Raw genomic sequence first — 22,394 nt, forward strand, 5'->3', positions numbered from 1 at the left:
TTCTTACAAGCAGAGCTACACCTCATCTTACACAGATCCTTAAGGCCCCCACGGAACTTCTCAGCTTGCCCACAGAGTAACAGTGAACTATTCCCATAGGATAAGATGGATTTCATCATTAGGAAGACAAGTCTGGAGCTGCATCCATGACTTCGGCATAGGCCAGAATCCTGAGTACCCTTTCAGCTAGTGAGATAAGAAAACAGCCCTCAAAACACCCCAGTTACCATATAGTAGTCTCCATCAGCAGCACTGCCCAAATGGCGTATGTAACCCGGGGAAGATGAGTGTACCGTTTTATTTTTTTTATTTTTTTGCTGATGCATTTTAACTTATGGGTGGCATGCAGAGCCAAACTTGAGCTCAGATCGAGAACAGCAACATCACCAGGGAAAGAGCATCCTTGAAGGGTTCCTCCAGCTTCTGCAGTTCGATCAGTGGTGTATCTGAGAGGGCATCAAAGTCAGCATTAGCATCCCCGATGTGAGATAGGGCCTGGGTCCACGACACACACACCTCAAATCACCCTGCAGGTTGAACGTGTGGAGAACGACTTGGGAGCTACCGTTAGACGTAAGAAATCAGTATTCCTCTCCAATAATTGCAAGGGAAATCTGAGAACAAATTGTGAACAGAAACTCCAAAGCCACCAAGGCATCCACCGCGTATTGTCATCTATATAGTCAGGTTTCACAAATAGATATGGATGTGAACTAACCTCCTGGGTCTCTAAGGTGATGCACATGGCATTATGGATCAGAGACCCACCTCCTTGCTGGTCTTGTCACTTGTCTTTTCATCATGGACCACTGGCTACTAATAAGTCAGCTGTCCACAATGACGAAAGCTTAAGGGAAAAAAACAGAGTGGTTCACATCTTTTCTGGAAGATAGGACAGAACTTGTGGCTTTCTTTTCCGAGACATTGGTCATTTATTGTGAAGTTCCACATGATTCTGTACTCGCTCTAGCTTTTTGAATATTTTTCAGACTACTCTTTTTGGCATCTTTAAGGATACTCAAATACCCAGACAATCCATTGTCATATAGGTCTACTTTAGATTCCACGAGGAACACTATTTAACAACCAGTCTTGGATAATGACAAACCCTCTTCAAAGTAATGATTTCAAAACAGCATATGTCATCATTTTAGGGACAAGGGTGCAATCAAAGCTTAATTTGAAATTGCCCCCTCTAAGTCTTTGATCTACTGTTTAAGGGAACCAAAACATTAAAACTGCTTAGTGCGATTTTCAGTTCTAAACTGTATCCCTGGGTAAGGGCAGTAGTCAGTGGCTGCCTCTTCCATTTAGACAAGCTAAGATACATCCTGTGTCTTCTAGTCAGTGGCCAGCAGGCCCTCATGGCTGTGGCAACCATAAACTCTCTCCTGAATTACTACAATAACCTATATTTCACTCTCCTAATAAAGAGTGTGTAAAATTCTAATAGGCTCAAGAAGATGCGGTTAGGTTGCACTTATTCCATTCACAGTAGCTTACCTGAACCAAGATACCTCTAGTACAGAGTCCTTCAAACTGGGGGGCGGGACCCCTTAGGAGGGCCTCAAGTGTTCCCAGGGGGGGGCACCAGACACTGGCCAAAATAAGCATTATACAGATAACATGCCTTTGTTTTAAGCAGAAGCATGTTGTTGCATTTTTAAAAAAGGTAACAGTACTTAACTGCAATGTTTAAATAGGTCTAGACATATTTAAACATTGCCATCTTCATAAAACAATTGCGGAAAATTCGGAAGGGGGGCCCCAATGATTTTTATTTTTCAACTGGGGGGCGCTGCATTGAAAGGTTTGGAGACCATTGCGAGTCTGGTATCTGCTCCCAGTATATTTTTCTTCTAATTTCTCTATATACAACCATAAAAAACCTCTGCAGCTTCAAACAGGCCCTTCTAAATATTTTACTCTGCTATCAGAAGACCCATGGTGGCAGATCCTTCTCTGTCCTTCTGGAATACGTTTCTGCTAGATGTCAGGGTCTTTGCTAGAAATTAGGAAAAATAATTAAGCATGTCATTTTTGGCTGGGATACATTTCGGCCGGTGCCAAGAGGCTTCTATGGGTATTGCAACTAATTAAGTGCATTCAGTCGGTTGGGAGTGTAATGAAGGCAATCCAATCATAACTGCCCTTACAAAATGTTTTAATCATGAATATTCAAAATGTCAAATCGCAATTATTTGGCAAACATTGGATAAAATAGGTTGGAGATTGAAAATGGTCAGATTCTTTTCAGTTGATACATGTTGCTCATAAATCTGAAAAACATAATTTTCGGAAAGCGCAAAGTCAGCAAGGAAAAAATATACACACCTGTTTGACATTACTTTGCATGCATTAGAAATATCATGGACAACAACTGCAACTCCACAATACTAGAAAACTCAAAATGTGTTGTTAGGTAACACTACTATGAAGCTGAATCGAAAGAGAGTGGGATTTTATCAGCTATGCACGTGCAAGTCTACAGGCCAGTTAGGGGCCAGAACTCACAAGGCCCACCAAACTGAACTTCTCGTTGCTTTTCGTATAGAAACGTTACGTACCAGTCTAAAAGGCGAATTTATCTAGCGGCATTGTAAAGCGTTCTGTAGCAAATACAAGTGTCTTAAAAGAAAGAGTGCTGATCCACGCAATTATTTCTTTGAATGAGCCCAGACAGAAGTCACTATTTGGAACAGGAGAAAGGCCTTACCAAAGAAAACGTAAAGCTGAGCCAGGAACACAGAAAATTAACAAGCAACGCACGGCCTGCTCTTTCAGTGGCAGAGTTACAAAAGTTCTTTTACAGAGAACAATGCAAAGACTGTAAGCGATATCGGGACATATACAAGTGACACCAGTCGTAAGTGTAAAAGGTCATTTATTAGGACAGGATTGTAACAAATAACATCTTTAAACTTTAAACGCATACCCCAACTTTAACAGATCTCCCCCTTTAAACCTTTCCCGCTCATCTTTCTACTTCAAACCCCCCCCTTTTTCCGCTAAGCACTCCCCTTTTCTTTTCATGCCCTAGTTGTTTCGTGCATCCCCCACGCTGTGATCCTTTTCCTTGTTCTTTACCTGACTCTCCACCCTCCCCTATCTACTGCTCCCACTCATTCTGTCTTACAACCTGCCCTAACTGACTCCATCCGGACTTCTTACCTCCTACAAACGTACCCTTAAAAATAAAACCTTAACTGACTCCTACAAAACCTGCCGGGTGGGTGGGCGGCCAAACTTTCCCTAACTAGTTTTGGCACGGAAGAGGCAGAGCCCTCCCCCGCGCCACCTTTTATTCCCTACCTAAGACCCACCCCGCTTACCTAATATCCTGCCCTACTCCCCCATGTCACTTCCCTTCTGTCCCGAATATGCCCGCGGAGACTAGAGCGCGTCTCATCTCCACGGGCCCCTCCATCGAGACATATACAAGTGACACCAGTCGTAAGTATAAAAGGTCATTTATTAGGACAGGATTGTAACAAATAACATCTTTAAACTTTAAACGCATACCCCAACTTTAACAGATCCCCCCCTTTAAACCTTTCCCGCTCATCTTTCTACTTCAAACCCCCACTTTTTCCGCTAAGCACTCCCCTTTTCTTTTCATGCCCTAGTTGTTTCGTGCATCCCCCACGCTGTGATCCTTTTCCTTGTTCTTTTTCTCCTGGAAGGGTGGCCAAGCCCGCACCTGACTCTCCACCCTCCCCTATCTACTGCCATCCAGCACAACCCATTTGGCGTTGTGCTGCCTCACCCTCATTTGTTTTCCTCGTGTCCCCTTTCTCGCTCTTTTTTTTTTTTTTTTTTAAACTTTCCTCTGCCCCCCTAATCACATCTCCCCTCCCCACAGATCTCCTACCAGAAGTCTCAATTCCGTCAAATAATAAGCACTCCCCAACTGTGATAGATGCACTCCGTCATCACGGAAAAGACCCACCTCCTGTTCTTTGATGTCCCCAAGCTTCAACACCATTATACCCTGTGACTAGCAGAAAACCCTCATGGCCCAATTGAGCTTTTTGCGAGCCCACTCTATGGCTCCATGGCTAACTGCCCCTCTCCAAGCCCTTCTGGGCTCAAATTCAGTCCAAACCAGGCAAGTACCGTGCAACTTCTGCTTAAGTAGTTCCAGATCTCTCTGCATGTGCTGCAACAAAACAATTCCTGACAATTTCACGAGGTCATTCTCCCCGAGATGAATCAACAGTAAGTCTGGACAGCCCCAGCTCAGCATGGTTGACGAGATGAACGGCAGCAGATTCCCCCATCTCATGCCGCTTTTTCCCCACCAGATAACTTCGTGTTTATCACTTGGCAGCCCTAAAGCCCGTCCGTAAATCTGTCTTTCCGCGAACTTTGCTGCCCAATGTATAAATGAGTGTCCAACCAGCCATGTGGTCGCCTTGTCCCTCTGTGGTCCATACACGCATCCTGAAAAGAAAAAGAGCTGTAACAAAACACGTCTCTTCTCTGCCAAACCCCCCCCTCCAACCCCCCTCCTTTTAATTGCCCTCCTGTATGTAACCTACTCCTAACAATCACTAAGGCCTCACGTAACGTTCGCAGCACCTAGACTTCCATCTCCCTATGGCCTTTATTTTAGCCCAGTCCCAACCCAGGTGCGCCGCAGCCGTCGCCGCCCCAATCCTGAACGAGTGAGTGCCAAAATCCATAGCCTGCCGCCCTGTTCGCCTAAGCGCCATACGCAACACCTGAAGCAGTTGAAAACTAGTAAGCTTCGCCCCTGACTCGTGCCTGAAAACCCCATTCTCTTCCTTCAAACGCCGTACCCCTTGAAATTGCCTCCACTCTGTTACGGGACATGCGGCCTGATTGCCGCTTCTGTCCAACCATACCCATTTTCCCCTAACTAACTGATCTGTCTTTGAGCGCCTGAGCCAGATCCCCAAACGGTGCCCGTGCAGATATACCTCATTAACTTTCACTCCAACGTCCTTACTTACCCCCAACAACTCAGAAACTCTAAAAGCCCCAAAAAACATCCAAACCATGCATAGTCTAAATAAAGCCAGCTCCCATTCGTCAGTACAACAGACCGGTAACACATGTAGGAGCTCTAGTAACAAGTCAAAAGTGATAGGTTCTCTAGCTGGTCTATTTGTACTCAACCTAACCCTCCCCCATCCTTTTAACATTTTCCCCAACAGATCGTTACGAGCTGGGTCACACCCAAAAAAGAGATTCCCATAAAAGGACCCCCGCCAGTTTGCCACCTATGGTTGCCGGTGATAAACCTCTCTCGATTAGTGCTAAAACAAAGTGACACCAGTCGTAAGTGTAAAAGGTCATTTATTAGGACAGGATTGTAACAAATAACATCTTTAAACTTTAAACGCATACCCCAACTTTAACAGATCTCCCCCTTTAAACCTTTCCCGCTCATCTTTCTACTTCAAACCCCCCCCTTTTTCCGCTAAGCACTCCCCTTTTCTTTTCATGCCCTAGTTGTTTCGTGCATCCCCCACGCTGTGATCCTTTTCCTTGTTCTTTTTCTCCTGGAAGGGTGGCCAAGCCCGCACCTGACTCTCCACCCTCCCCTATCTACTGCTCCCACTCATTCTGTCTTACAACCTGCCCTAACTGACTCCATCCGGACTTCTTACCTCCTACAAACGTACCCTTAAAAATAAAACCTTAACTGACTCCTACAAAACCTGCCGGGTGGGTGGGCGGCCAAACTTTCCCTAACTAGTTTTGGCACGGAAGAGGCAGAGCCCTCCCCCGCGCCACCTTTTATTCCCTACCTAAGACCCACCCCGCTTACCTAATATCCTGCCCTACTCCCCCATGTCACTTCCCTTCTGTCCCGAATATGCCCGCGGAGACTAGAGCGCATCTCATCTCCACCCCCAACAACTCAGAAACTCTAAAAGCCCCAAAAAACATCCAAACCATGCATAGTCTAAATAAAGCCAGCTCCCATTCGTCAGTACAACAGACCGGTAACACATGTAGGAGCTCTAGTAACAAGTCAAAAGTGATAGGTTCTCTAGCTGGTCTATTTGTACTCAACCTAACCCTCCCCCATCCTTTTAACATTTTCCCCAACAGATCGTTACGAGCTGGGTCACACCCAAAAAAGAGATTCCCATAAAAGGACCCCCGCCAGTTTGCCACCTATGGTTGCCGGTGATAAACCTCTCTCGATTAGTGCTAAAACAAAACGCAACGCGCGTAACTCTAACGCCTCCGCTCTCTGAGACCAAAAATGACCGTGACAGGACTCAAAGGATTGAAAATCCAACCATGCCAGCCTGTAACTCCGCCGGGTGGATTCCGCTAGGGACATCTCAACCAGTCCCGTGATCGTCACGCCCCCACTCCCAAATGTCTGCTGGGACCTTGGTCTTGCTCCGCTCTGCTCCTGGCGCCAAAGTGCGAAACCGCTGCCACTGTGAAGGAGACAGGGAATCCGCAATCTCATTGTACACCCCAGGTATGTGCGCCGCTTTAAACATTACATTCAGCGATAGGCAACGGAGCATGAACTGACGCAACAAACGCAAAACCCCGAGATCCCTCGCCTTCTGCCTGTTCACTAACTCCAGTACAGTCATGTTGTCTACCTGGAACAGCACTGTTCTATTTGCTAACTCGTGTCCCCACACCGCCAAGGCCACCAAGAGGGGGAAAAACTCCAGAAACGCAATGCTCCTCCCCTGTTGCATCCACTGTGTCGGCCATGTTTCCGCACACCACCTCCCGTCCCAGAAAAGCCCGAAACCAGAGGCCCCTGCTGCATCTGAAAAAATTTGCACTTGCCAAACCGTGTTGGTGTCGCAGAAAAACATGGACACGCCGTTAAAATCCTCCAAAAATGTTTCCCAGACTTTAATATCCTCCCTCATACCTACTGAGACGCGTATCCTGTGGTGCAGCAGCACCGCCCCTGACATGGCTAGCCCTAAACGCCTGCAAAAAGTCCTGCCTCCCCTCACGACCTTGCACGCAAAATTAAGATAGCCTAACAGCTTCTGTGCTGACCATAGGTCGATCTTGTGGAGTACTTTTATTGCGCCCCAAAATTCCAGCATCTCTTGCACCTTGGGTCTCGGCAATCTCACCACCATGGTGTCTGTGTCCAGTTCTATGCCTAAAAAGGTTAAAACTGACTGCGGCCCTTCAGTTTTTTCCAGAGCCAGGGGCACCCCAAAATCCTCTGCCAGGTTTTGAAACAGTGTGAGTGCCCTTGCGCAGTCACCTGAAGCGGCATTTCCTACAAAAAGGAAATTGTCCAAATAGTACGTCACCGTCCGGTGGCCGCTCAGCTTAACAAAGACCCACTGAATGAAGGTACTAAAGGTTTCAAAAAGTGCACAGGACACTGCACACCCCATGGGAAGCACCCTGTCTACATATATGGCGCCCTCAAATTGCATTCCTAGTAAATCAAAATCATCCGGATGTATTGGCAGCAACCTAAAAGCTGATTGAATATCGCACTTCGCCAGTTCGGCGTGCCTGCCGCACCCTCTGACCAATTCGATGGCATCATCCACTGAGGCATACACCACTCTTGTGTCCTCGGACGCAATGAAATCATTAACGGAGGTACCCTCTGGCCAGGATAAATGGAGTATCAATCAAAACTCACCTGGGGCCTTTTTGGGCACCACTCCCAAAGGTAATATCATCAGCCGTGCACTTGGCCACTCATAGTAAGGCCCGGCAATTCTGCCCAATGCCACTTCTTTATCCACTTTCATGCGCACCATTCGTGGCATCTCCTTGGCAGACCGCAGGTTATCTGCCCATCTTCTTAAACGCGGGCCTTGGTAACCTACCCGAAAGCCCTCCTTAAAACCCCACTCTAGCTTGCAAGCTGCGTCGGTATCCGGATATCTTTTTAACCATGGCAATAGAGCCCTCAGCCTAATTGGCGTAGGAGCCCTTTGTCGCAGGATTGCCCTGCATGTCTCTGCCTTTGGACGCTCTCCATTGCTCGGCTGGGCTGGAGAGCGTAAAACATTGTGTGACCGGATGACGACCCCCGCACTTGGAGCAGTCATGCTTGAATATGCAGGGCTGTCTGGAACAAAAACCTTTATTGTAGTTCCAACACGCACCTGTAGTGGATACCGGGAGTCGCTGCCCCCCCTCCCGCCCCTCCCTGGGCGGGACGTGCCTGAAATGGCTTGTATATTACCGGCAAGCCACTCGCGGTGTGCATAGATGCCGTGGACTGTGCGGATGCCATCCACTGCATCCACAATTCTGGGTCCACGTCCCCCCAGGGCTTGTCTGGATTAATGCTCACCCTGGCCCTGAATTCTTCGTCGTAGCTGAGCCACGCAAAGCCCCCAAAGTGCATCTGAGCCTTCCTTATGATATCCATATATTTGAAAAGTGCAATGGCCCTGTCCGGGAACTTCTCGCAGAAATATGCTAGCGAAAATCAGAAAGGCTGATGTCCAATTGTCCATCGTTATTGGCACCCTGGGTCTGCGCACTAGCTCCCATTCCTCCTCTTTTGAGCTCTCTTTCGCCTGAATATCCCTATGTAGCAGCTTGAAAACGTCTACGTATTCGTGTCTCCAAATTTTGGCTTTTGTTTTTTCTGCTATGTGTGATCCCAAAGGTATGGCAAGGCCCATGTACGGAAGCCTCTTCTTGTGGCTTCCCCCCCCCTCTTTGTCTTCCGCCCCAGTGGCCCCCTCTGCTGTCTCCTTGCCAGTCTCCTTGGCCGCTGACGTCAAGGCTGCTTTTGCTGAACCTTCCTCACCTCCCTTTATCTCTGTCCCTTCCACCTTGTCATGCACTGAAAAGTCCCCCACTCCTATGGACTTGCTTGTGTGTGTCTCGCCCTGTCCTGGATTATTCCCCCACACCGACCACCATTGCCCCTTACCTCCGCCTTGCCCCGCCAGGGGCCTGGCCACCTTTCTTGCCCCCCGACCTCGGGCCGAGCCGCGCTGTGTCTCCCGTTGGCTGCCACCTTCCATGGGATCCTGTAAAACAGAAGCAGAAACAGGGGATGCGCCGCACTTGCGCCCTTGTACTCTCCCCTGTGTTCTGTTCGCCTCTAACTCGCGGATTTCTCCCTCTTCCCATTCCTCTACATCCTCCTCATAATCAAGTTCCAGCACTTCCCCTTCAGTCATTTCCCCTGTGCGGCCCATATTCTCATTTAAACGCATCATATTCGTGGAAAAATCTTCCCGTTCCTTGTGGCGCATACCACCTTTGCGTTCTCTTCGTTCCTGCGGTGTAGAGAAGGCCGCCGGTGACCCCTCTAGTGCTTCTGACCAGCGTTCTTGGGCCGTGCTGCGCCCCGCCGGCTTCGGCATTTTTCCGCCAGCCTCTGCCACTGGCATTGTATGTCCTTGCCCTGTGTGACCGTGTGCGTCACTGGGGCCTTCCGTGCCATAACTCCCTTCGGCCGCATTAGCCTCCTGCCCCCTTCCTGCACCTGCCTGTGGCACCCAAACCCAACTGCCGGGCCCCCTGTCTGTATACTGTGGGCCCTTGCCCTCCATCCCCACTGCTGTCTCCCCCCACTGCCTCTCTCGCCTCCCTGCCTCCTCCCTGTCCCTACACAACTGGGCCCACCGCTCCTCTGTTTCCGCCACTACTCGGCGCTGTTCTTTTATCCTGGCTTCTAACTCGGTCATCCCACTCTGGTCCCATCTGGCCTGCTGTGCTTCTCCCTTTTTCTTTTGCCCCAGTATGCCCATCTTGGCCCCGAATTTCCCTTTCCTGGCCTGTCTGTTCGCCCCTTTTAACCTGCTCTGCCAGCTTTTAAACCTGGCTTTTGTCTTCTTTTTTTTTTAATGGGGCCCCAGGGCCCTGACTGTGCTCTGACCCCTCCCCTTGGAATGACAGGTCCAGAGGGGCCCAGTCTTGATCCTTATCAGCGGATGTCCCCTCCCCAGTAACCATCATTGGGCCCTGCCCCGTGCCCTCTGCCACATTTGTGAGGCCCTCTTGGGCCTGTTCTTCCCCACCCTCTCTCACTTCCCCTTGCCCCGCCTCCTCCGCCTCCTCCGTCGTCCTCTCGGCGCTAACCCTTGCCTGGGTTGCCGTAGTACTGGGCGCGCTGCGCGCCCTACCCCGCCATCTTTTTTTGTCTTTTTGCCCTCCCCCCCTCTCGGGGGACGTTTCGGTCGAAGAACACGCGGCAACTGCAGCCGCTACCCGGCTCGACGCTTAACGCGTCGGCCGCACCATGCCGACCCAGGCCTGGTCTAGCACGCCAGGCCTGAGGAGGTCGGCACGGCCGGCTTCGCCGAGCAGGCGAAGCGCGGCCCGAACAGCCTCAGTGTCATGGCTTGTTGCCATGGCGCTGACGCGGAAGCGGCGCGGCCGCCGCTTACCTAAATTCAAAAATGCCTGACACCGAGGCCCTGACTCGGCCCCACCCGCTACACTCACCGTGCCCCAGTTAGTTGCTGGGTGCGCAACCGCGTCAGCCGAGGTAGCCTGCTGCAACAACGGGCCTTTACCGCCAGGTTGCGACTCCTTGCCACAAGGAAACTCCCTACACCAAACTTTCCCTAACTAGTTTTGGCACGGAAGAGGCAGAGCCCTCCCCCGTGCCACCTTTTATTCCCTACCTAAGACCCACCCCCGCTTACCTAATATCCTGCCCTACTCCCCCATGTCACTTCCCTTCTGTCCCGAATATGCCCGCGGAGACTAGACCGCGTCTCATCTCCGCGGGCCCCTCCATTGACAGCATACGTGAATGATAAGCCATTGATAACACGTTTGAACCTACTGCGCACAGTGGGGCATAGTCATGAGAGGCTTGCTTCACTTTTTTTGACCCACTGGTAGTGTAAGCCTGCTAACCACATCTATGAGGCAATGCAAAGTCACTTTGCATGGCATCTTAGATATGGAAGCTGCGTTGCCTTACTGTACCCCAGGGAGGCATCCCATGGGCCTTGGGGTGGATTTTCCTGTGCAACAACCTTGGATTTTGACGCTGCCCCAGATTTACTTAATCATGTAAACTTCAGGCAGCGCCAAAACCTTATGTCTCCACAGAGCTGGAGTAACAAGGATAAATATTTTCATTTATCCTTTTTCTCCCTCTTCCCATCTGCAGCACTCATAGAAAGAGGAAAACGACTCTCAGGGTTGTTTTTGTGCAGGAAGGTGTCCCTTACTCCACAAAAAGAATCCTGCACTAGGCAGCCAATTTTGAGCCAGCACAGAGGGAAAAGACAGGAGTGCACTGTATTTCATAAATACAGTGCATTCCTGCCTTTTAACATTAGCATAGGTCAGAGCAGCAAGAAGACTTGCGGCGCTTCCCTACGCCATTCTCCATAAATATGGGCAGGTGTGTATAGGGCAGGCTGTCACATGCTTCCATACTACTAATACCACTGGGAAAAAGCTAGTGAAAAGAGTAGTTGTTTTGAGTGTGAAGATTGAAAATGCCAACATTTTCAGCATTTCTGAAGGCAGTCAGATAAATTAGAAATTAAAAATTGAGTAAAAAAGATAGAGCAGGCATTACCAATGAAGAAATGTTCACTAGAAAGACAGACTTCTGGGAACATGTGAATTATACAATGATTATTATTTCTGTTCAGAGTGAAAATTCAAGCTATGCAGTTAGTGCTATAATTTACATTTGCAGTGGGTCAAAAATACGAAAATGCAAAAAATGCACCTGGGCCGGGCATGGATTAAATTGGCAGTATTTAGAAACATGCTTTACGAAACACATTGGCACAAGCAATAGCACAGACAGAATTTCGGCAAAAGGGGCTAAATCCTCTTGTGAAATTCCAAATTAGATAACCTACTCAAGAAACTTAGAAAACATGTGCTCTCTCCACGTCCATACAACATGACATATGGACATTTACTAGAGGTGGTCAGTCAATACAGGCATTATGGGCCCAGCTCACACAGGTAAACTTGGATTTTTGGTCTAAGTTTAGACCAAAAGTCTAAGGTTACAGCTGTTTGGTATTCACAAAGGGAAGGTAAGAGTAGTATCTTTACATTCGCACTGGGGGGGGATCGTCTACACTCAGGGTGGATCATCTACACTCAGGGCGGACCATCAGCATTCGGGGGCGGATCATCCGCACTCAGGGCAGAGGACGTAATCCTTCATACTGACACACCTATGTTAGTGCCTACCATCCCCCCACCCAGCTCCAGCTGAAACTCCTCAGCCCCCACCCAATCACAGCCTTGCACACACACAAGCAGAGCTGCAACAAGCAAACACTTTCAGACATTTCAACATGTTCCTGAATGTGTTTGTTGGTTCGGCCCTTGCCATCTGACAGCAGGATTTGAGGAGGAGGAGAGTAGAGAGGATCTTCAGACAAAGGATCGACCTCTTGGGCTGTCCAGCCAAGATGTCATTGCCAGATACAGTTTTCGCCCCAATAACATCTTGGAGATGGTTTGTGAGTGGGAGCAGGATTTTGACTCTGTAACCTGCTGCTCCCATGCCACCCTACCCTATGTCAAGATCCTAGCAACTCTCCATCTTTTTGCTATAGGGTCATTCCAGAGAGTCTCTGGTGACCTTGTGGGCATCTCCCAGGGACCCCAGTTCACATGCCTGCACCAGGTACTGAGCTGTATCAATAGGAGAGCACATCACCACATACTAATTCCCCATACACTGGCCAGAAGGCAAAGGGTAGCTAGGGATTTCTACCTCATGGCCCACTTCCCACATGCACTGGGTGCTACTGATTGCATTCATGTGGCTCTTCAGCCACCTCACCACAATGCACACCTCTTTTGCAACAGACACCGGTGGCACCCCATCAACATGCAGGGTGTCTATGAGGCCGGTGGCTGCATAAATTGTTCCTAGCTATGTATTCCATAGATCACCTCTTGCCTGGCAGATGGCAGTGGGAGAATTTGGCAACATGTGGCTACTAGGTAAGTACCAAGCACCACACAAGTATGGCCTGTATTGTTGTTTTTTTTAAGATGCACAACCTTTAAATAACACCAATTCTCAAGCTGCATACATGACCCCAATACACACAGTATGTACCATTTCATACATCATGTACTGTTCTGGTGCAAGAGAGACATTTACAAACATCACTCCATTTTCCTCCTCAGGGTATGCCACATATGCACTCTTCCCTCATCTCCTCACACCAAACAGATGTGCAACCACTGCACCTCAGCAGAGGTACAATAGAGCACACAGATGTACATGGGGCATCATCAAGCACACTTTTGGTCTCCTGAAGTTAAGGTTCAAATGTCTCGACTGTACAGGGGTGTGCTAGTGTACTCACCTCAAGCTGTGTGCAAGATTATAGTAGCCTGCTGTGTTTTGCACAAAATAGCATTAAATCATGGCTTACACATAACCCTGGACTCTCATCTAGGTCTGAATCCGGGCAACCGGGCCATTGTACAAAACAGAGAGCAGGGTATGCAAGTGTGTGACCAGCTGGTTGACACTTTCTTCACCTGAGCAACATGTGTCAATCCCTTCACTTGGTTTGCAGTCTGTTGTCAATGATGATAGTTGGACTTTTGACACTCTGTTCATATATTCCATGCTGATACTACTTTGTAAGCCATGCATGATGTCTGTAAACAACAGTTGTTGCCAAGAGTGAAAAGATTGGCCATGGAATACATTATGTGCACATGTTATGTTAGGGATTAGCGTGGACAGCGTCTTTTAGGGCTTCATTGACTCTGGGGAGTATATGTTTGCATGTGTCGGACCTCCCTGGACAGGGGAACAATAGGGGTCTACTTCACAAAGGGCCTCTCCCCTCAGGGTGAAGGTGCCACATCAGAAGTGTCATTGTACACAAAAGGAAATTGCTGCCATGGGTGTTCACAATGCAGTGATCCTGCCCCAAGTGCGGTGACTCACCCACAACTTTGTGGCCTCTGACACAATGGCAGAGGCCCTTTCTGACCAAGTCTCATTGTGTGTGTTTGTGTTTGTGTGTGTGTTTGTGTGTGTGTGTGGGGGGGGAATCATGTGGCAGCGCGACCACATGTCTGACAATTATACACCATTAAACAAGTTGAGCAGTGTAGAGACATAGATAGTCCATGCTCATAGCCGACATGTTTGGCAGCTGTTCATGTGATGTGCCACTCCAGGACTGTGGTTAATCATAGTGGAGACTGGGACTTTTGTTCCTGTTTCACTATGGAACTGTGATCTGGATCAGGATATCAAGAAAGGACATGTGAAATTTAGAAGGGCTCTATGATCACATATAGGTTTTCTCACAAATCATGTTAACAACTACTGGCCACATTCATGATGTGTAGCTATTTACTTTTGTGTGTAAGGGGGAATGCATCACTCATGCAAGTCTCATGTACCTCTATGATGACTTGTCACTGTCTCTTGTTGACCCTACAGGTACCTTGCGACACATATCACATGGAGAAGCTGCACTATCTAGGCAGGTAATGTTATCGTAACACACCTGTCTATCACAGATATAAAGACACACTACCCAGCAGCAAGCAGTGAATTAACTTCGTTGGCCATTTTCTAAAAAGAGCCCCAGGTACGCACTGTGAATGTACACCCGCTCTGTGCACCCCCAAGGCACTTCTGTACTACAGAAAGGGCAGGGGACACATGTGCTTCCCTTCCTGCAATATGGATATGCTGGTGTACACATAGTGCCAGCACTCGCACCAGCGGATGTCCACTCATTAGCATGGGGGCATAGCCCCATGTAAATGATGGAATTGCTTTGCCACTGCAGCCACAGCACAGATTCGATGCGGATGAAAAGGCAAAGAAGCTGTCAGGGGATGCACTTACAGTGTGCCACATAAAAGATGGGGCACTGTTAGTGCATCCCCTGATAGTAGCCCCCTGTAGGGGAGACAGGTTGTCCTACGGACCCCCAGACATACCTTTGCAAGTGGGTGTAGTCACTTACTGCACTTGCCTGCAAGGACATCACTAATCCCCCTCATGTGTGTATGCGGGTTGATGTCTGCACAGTACAACATGGAGCAGCTGCTTTCATACAGCTTCATTTTCCACTTGACTCTGCCACCCCCAGGCCAGGGCAAGTGTGTGTCTGCCCTGGTTGCACTGCTTTCAATCTATTGTGGCACACTTTCCCACTCTGCACCTTTTTTAAGCTCCCTCATGGTGCAAACAGAGAAGGTGTGTCTCATGTGTAATGAGGCCTCAATTACCAATGTGGACAGCTACATGCATCTCTTTCTCTGGCCCCACATAATGCTGACACTACCTATCAATCACCCCCTCAGTGAGTGTGTCCATATCAGTATCACTGAATGTGTGGGTGCCCTGTCTACAGGTCATTCAGCCATGTTCGATGAGGTAGGTTCAACAGTACAGAAGGATGGCAGACGATCCTGTTTGGAGGTGAGCTCATTTTGAATGACCATTAAATGGATGTCAGCCCCTCAAAATGTTGAAGGGGGTTTGGAATTCTGCTCACGGCTGTTGCTCTAAGAAAATCCAGACTACCTATTTAGCCAGACTCACAATGGGCCCCCACACTTGGAAGTCTCATTGTGGACATTACGCCCTAAGGAAAATTGCTGAGGGGCCTCTGCTACTGGTGCATAGGCTGTATGCAGGGCCAGACTGGCCAGGTGGGGAATGTGGCATTTCCCCAGGGGCCTGGAGGGGCGGGCCTGGTTTTGTCAGTGTGTGTTGGGTCTGAACTGGTGCCGCAATATGTGCCCACAGTAACAAGGCAGCTCTCCTGCAAGATCCACACACTTGCATTTTCTGTCTCTGTGTCGGGGCTGGTCACGCTTACTTTATCGTGATGCCATTGTTTCCCAGTCCTGCTCTGGCCTTGTGTGAAACTGGCCTTCTGTTTCAAGGGATGAACACCAGTACCTGCACCTACTTTGCTGATGCACTATAGTCTACTCTGATGCAATGTAGTGTATCGTGTATCTATATGCTCTTCCATTCCTGCATTTAACTTCCTGCCCTTTTTACACTTGTTTGTGTATGTTACACATGTTTGACCTTGTCTACCGCCCAAGTACGGATTCTATGCTCCGAATGGGGAGTCTACGAATAAGTAGAGTAAGCCCCAAGTGTGTAGAGCGCGCTCTGGGTGTGGATAATCCACACTCGGGAATAGAATCCAAAGACAGGCCGGCACTCAAGAAATTTCGACAGAAAAAGACACAGAGGAAATGTTGCAGGTAGCCATTTTATTGTCATTCTGAGTCATCCCCACCTACAGATAGCAGCCTCTGCCATTCTGCTGCTCTGTATATCCTGACTGACCCCAACATGGCAAAAAGAGTTGATGAGAAAGCAGCCCCCTTCAGTGAACAAGAATTGGACATTTTAGCTGGAAAGGTGATGGACAATTACTGTCGACTTTATGGGGGCCTCGAGGACCAGCTGAGCAATGAAGCACATGCCTGACTCTGGGCCGACATTGTGCAGTGTTGCAGTGCAGTGGGCATGCACAAATGGCATGCCAGGACATGTTGCAAGCGCTGGGAGGACCTGAAATGCTGGGCCGGACTGAGGCCCCAGGACCTATTGGGCCTGTCCTCCCAGCCCCACCTTACGCCACTGTACAGGAGGGTCCTGAGCACAGCCTGGCTGACCCTCCATGCCCAGCTGGAGGAGATGGAGCAGCAGAGAGCTGGTAAGTGCATGGGCTGCATGAGCTGTCTGTCAGTATGATGTAAGTGGTGACTGAGCTGTGCCATCATGTGTCTCATGTCACCATATGCACAAACTTAGCAATTGCTGCAGTAGTCATAAGGCAATTGTCCCATTGAAGCCCATTGGATGCACATACCAGGGTGCATCATGGGAATTGTAGTGTTCTGCACACTACTGGGGAAATGGCGCTCACTTGTGCATTCGGGGGAGGAAATGCATTGCCAACACCATGACTGGTGATCCCAGGTCCCCATCACCGCTAGGTGCAGCAAAAGGATGGCCCAGACAATGTCCAATGTGGGGTCAAGACCTATTATTGGGTGCTGGATGCGGTATCATGCATGCTTTTTGTGTTTCTCTGTCTCTTTTCACGTAATCCCAGCAACTGCTGCAGTAGTCATAAGGCCAAAGTCTCATTGGAGCCCATTGGATGCACATAACAAGGTGCATAATGGAGCTAGAAGTATTCTGAACACTACTATGGAAATAGGGCAATGCCAACACCATAACTGGTGATCCAAGGACCTTATCACTGCTGGGTGCAAGGGCAAAGGTATGGGCCAGACAATGTCCAGTGTGGAGTCAAAGTTGTTTTGGGATATTGAATGCGCTATCAGGCATGCTTTTGTGTGTTTTTTTTATCAGTATAAAGTATCATTTCATGTATCTTGGAGTAAAGGCTGACTTTGGGATGCTTGTCTCACACAAAATGTTACCAACATTTCCAAGGGAAACCAAATGCACACATCTCCACAACAATGGCTTGTATGTCACATGTAACGTCTAGCTAGCTGTACCAACTATGCACACAACACCAACAGGCAGTCTTGGAATGCCAAATGTGCCACCTGCCATGTAGATTGGCTGATGTTGTCAGGATCCTCCAACACATAGACCCACAGTTTAGCAAAGGTCATACCCAAGGATGGGTTAGTATATGTACACCCATTCAAGCATTTCTGTAGAATCAGACCATGCCACACATCATTTGACAAGCAATAGTCAGTATAATACTCTCCAGTCTGGACATTAAAGGATGATCATGAATACAGGATTAGGTGTGGACAGATCCATCCAGACTGTGTCCCATCTCCATTTGTAGACTGACTTTGGAAGATGACTAGGTAGCAAGGCCAGGAGACACTGAGCCCAATTTACAAAGGTAAATTCAGACATTTGGGCTACGTTTACAACAAAAGTCTTTGTTAATCTTTGTGAATTGGGCCTCAATATTGCAATAAAGCTGAAGGGGATCCACGTCACCCATAATGGGTTAGTGAGATCAAAGGATACCAAAGCCAGCACTTGCTTCATGTACTTATGTGTTGTGCCCTGATTTCTACACCAGCTACATAATGTTCTCACTTCTATTTGAGTGGACCCGGCCAGCCAGGAAGACCACGGAGAGGATCACGGACAGGCAAGGGCATCCTTGGGACATTGGCTGTCACTGCCTCTTTTATTGACAAAAGAAGAGCAGGAGAGACCTGAAACATCTTCCGGCAGGGGGAGTACACTGACCCGGATGGACACTATATCAGCCACAGACCGGGTGGAGGTTGTGGGCAACGCAAGGGGGGGCAATGAACTGGGCACCTCCAGCCAGGGGAGACAGTATTCTTACCCTCCCCTTGACACAGAAGAGCTCAACCTGCTGGAGGTGTCCTATAAACTGTGCCAAACATGTGAAATGAACTAATCAGTGTTGTGTATCACATCGGTCAACTAAAATGTAAACTGAAAACACACATACCATTGTAGGCCCTGTGATGTTGTGCAGAAAGAAACAGCCTGCAGCAATCTCTACAACATGTAGGAGTGTGACATCTGGTTAGGTACAACACACTGCACAGATGTCAGACACTGGTAAGGATACATAAAAATGAGTATCCCAAATGCTCCTGCTCCTAAACTGTGGTTTTAATGTCAGCAGCATGTGTTGTGTGTCTAATATCACTGTTTCCACTCAATACACACAATAGTAAATTACTATACAATATGAATGTGGTAAGTAGGTGTTAACATGATTCGTGGGAAAGCCCATTTGGGATCATGGAGCCCTTCTAAATTTCCCAGGGCAGGCCATATTGACACTTGGGCCTGCACCTGACTGTTCCTAACATCTTGAGACCCCCAGACCATCGGGGGCCACAGCTGCACCCCTTGCAACTAGTTCCCCCTAGTTCCCCTGCCCCAGTCCCCCAAGGACCATCCGTGTTCCCAACACCCCACATCCATGGTGTTCTACCCAAACCCCTCCCTGTTATGTCATCCCCATGGCTGCATCCCAGGAAGGGATGGTGTCATCTGAGGGGAAGCATTGCATTTCCTCTTGGCTTCTACAGCAGATCATTAATGAACTGCATAGGGCCAAAGAGGAAAATGCCTGTGCACTTTCTTGGGTGCAGCAATGACATCTGTTCTGTCCCAGAGTCCCTCCCATGCAACCCTCCATATGTTTCTCTGTTTGTCCTACCACTATGTTACCCCGGACCCCCTCATGCGTTCCATTCCTGTGGCATGCCAGGTCCTCCACTGGCCAATCATGAAGAGGCCATAGAGACAGAGGAACTTGTTGGGATGAAAAAGGAGCATGACCAGGATGACATTTGACTGGATATTTTAAGTTGACTGGACATTTGCTTTTCCCCTTGTACACTGACGTATTACTCTGAAGTTTCCCTGATGTGTTTTATTTATTTTGTCCAAACCCCTCCAACCACTTGCCCATTCTTTGAAGAGCACAATTTTCTTTTTGTTTCTCCCATCCCAATGGATGGTATTATTTTATTTTAATTTGAATCACATTCATATATTTAAAAAAAAGCACTGTGTTGTGTGGTTCATTGTATTTGCTGGAATCAAAATATGGAAGTAGACATCTGGAGTGGTTTAGCTATGCCTTCATCATGATACCTTTGTACACAGATGGTTCTGATAATGGACAAGTCTTAGCCAGGTGTCTCAACACATATGGCCTACTACCACATTAAGCAATTGACCATCATCAACTATTACTCAACTCAATTTAAATGTGGAATATGTCTATTATTTAGATTGTTCTGTGCAAACATATTTACATTGCTCAAGGGGGATCTCGTTTGCGCCTTCTTAATGTTGGTGGTGAGGAATGTTGTGATGTTGGGCGTTTCCTGGGCCTCAGATGTGCATGTGAGTGTGGTTCCTGTACAGGGGGTATGCATCCTGGACTGGGGGTAGTGTGTCATGTTTGGGGGGGCATAATGGGCAGGTGGTGATGGGTCCTGTGCAAGGGGGGTGGGGGTCATCCTGACAGGGGGTGGTGGGTCCTGTACAGGGGGGTGCATCCTGGACAGGGGTTGGTGGGTCCTGTACGGGAGGGTCATTCTGGACAGAGGGTGGTGGGGCCTGTGGAGGAGGGCTGTGTCCTGCACAGCGGGTAGTGGTTCCTGGATGGGGAGAGGTTGCAATCTAGACAGGGGGCAGAGATTTCTGTGCAGGAAGGGGTGGTGCATGTACAGGGGGAGGAAGTGACTGTGCAGCAGGGGGTGTTTGCAAGGGGAGTGTTTCTGTCATAGATTGATGGGGGCTCTATGTAGGTGTCCTAAGAAGGGGCTGGGGGTGTCGATGGTGCAGGTAGATGAGTTTGCTCCCCTCAATGCATTGATTGTGAAGGCTGATTTGGTATCATTTAGAGTATCCCCTCCATCATCTTCATAGTCAATGCATGATGTCTGGCACTCTCTTACCTCTGTATTCTCATGTCTTTCCAGGATGTATCCATCTGCTCCAACACCTGAGTCATTCTGTGCGCTAACTGTGGGAGTTGGTGCATGTCCTGCAGTGAGGCAGATGTCAGACAGTGTAGCCCCACGTCACAAATGTCACAAATGTCCTGCCTCACATTGGTCTGCTGTTGGAAAAAATCCTCCTCCCACTCTCCACCATTAATATCTGACAGCTCTCTGTGCCTGGGACGGCCTCAGATGCAACCAGCAGGTCCACCAGCAGGAAAGGGGTATGGCAAGTGGGAGGTTGTAAGGAGGAGATTTTTGCCTAGGGGCTACCTGCTTTTCACCAGGGCTGGCATGTACCTAAGATGTTGGAAAGAAGGCCTGGGAGGCACTGTCAGAGTAAGAGTGTGTAGGGGGCCCCAACACTTCTGACCTGAAGGTGAGGGCTGTGAGGAGGTGATAGTTGTTTTGTGGTGTGTGAGGACTGGGCAATCCTTGGGGATGTATGAGGAGGCACCATGCTGACCAGAACAGATGTAGGCTTTGATGGTATGCTGCAATGTCCAACAATAGTGCTCAGGGGATCGGCCTCTACATCTGATGGAATCAGGCCCTGATCTGCATCCTCCTCTACTTCCTCCTCTTCCTCCTGTGCAGTTCTGGCAGCTGACAAGGCAGCTTTGAAGAGAAGTGGGTTCTCTTCTCAGATTGCCCAGTGCCCGTCACTGTTAGATGGACCTTCCTCCAGACTCAAGTCATCATCCTCACCACCTGTGAGGCAGAGGTTGCAACAGGCTAAGTATTTGCCTTACAATATTATGTGGAGCAACACAGGGATTAAATCAAATTATCTTCACATCAACTGATGTTCCACATGTGACCTGGTCTGTGTACACCTACACATGATAGCTCACACTGTGGAACTGAGATGTTCAATGCAAATGTGAAATGCAAAAGCAAAATCATCAGTTCCAACCACAGCTCTGTGTGGCATTGAGGTCCACCTTGATGTCAGCTGCTGGACCGGGATCCTTGAGTGTGTTGCAGAAGATATGGTCCTTGATCCAGCAGCTTGTAAAAGATGTGACACCATGGTTAGTGTCCTGCATGATTCATATGTGAAAATGCACACTTGACACACACATCACTGAATATGTTGGGTAAATTTTACACAGCAAATTCAGATGTAATGCTGACGTTGAATATCTGCTAATCCCCTTCCACAAGGATTTGGTTATTGTACGTGGGTAGGGTATCAATAGTCTACAGCACTATACGGCACACTCATCTGCCGGATGGATGGCAGTGGCCTTGAGTGCTGCAGCCAGGATGTCTCCTATACCCCTGAATGATGTCATCCGTATCACTGAAGTAGTCCCGGCAGCAGCTGTGATGAAACATACATATCCACAACTAAGTGCAAAGGATGATGGTGATGATTGTACATGTACATATCAGAGGTATGGACCAGTGATCTACAAGTTACAGGCAGAACTCATATCAACCAGGTATCACACTTACAGGCAACATGTATTTGGAGGTTACTGAGAGCTACAGTATGGAAACAACCAGGGTGGCCTGCACTGCCTACCTTTGGACACACTTTAATTTTTAGGGGCATCATGCATCCTATGTAATATGTGGTATCTCCTAATTTGTAAAGAAGTCTTTCACAACATGCAGAAATGGTTAATGTTTGCACATCAGTGCATTACAGAGCACAGTGTGATATGCACAATTATCAACCAAGGTATGGCTAACAATCATTCTACCCCCTCGCCGACAGGACAACATTGCCCACTGGGGACTGTGAGGTCAGCCGTTTCTGCTGTGCACTCTTCTTCTGGGCTGTGTTCCCACGGTAAGTGAACAACATAATGGTGTATTTTAACTGACACTGGATACGACACACATCCTGAAGTCAGTATTTCAAGGTTTACTCATTTGTGATTATGGGGAAGGGGTGACAAAATGAAATAAACATTGGTCTGGGATCACACAATTTGATCAAGTGGAGAAGCTGGGCTGATCCCCAC

The 22,394-nt window shown here is 48.4% G+C and overlaps 1 protein-coding gene across 2 annotated transcripts in view; it reads right to left on the reverse strand.

The window, feature by feature from the left end:
* Positions 1–22,394, reverse strand: part of IQCM (IQ motif containing M) — a 1,478,261-nt gene that overhangs the window by 456,954 nt on the left and 998,913 nt on the right. The window lies entirely within an intron of this gene.

This window comes from Pleurodeles waltl, chromosome 1_2 (genome assembly GCF_031143425.1).
Source record: "Pleurodeles waltl isolate 20211129_DDA chromosome 1_2, aPleWal1.hap1.20221129, whole genome shotgun sequence".
Taxonomy (NCBI): domain Eukaryota; kingdom Metazoa; phylum Chordata; class Amphibia; order Caudata; family Salamandridae; genus Pleurodeles; species Pleurodeles waltl.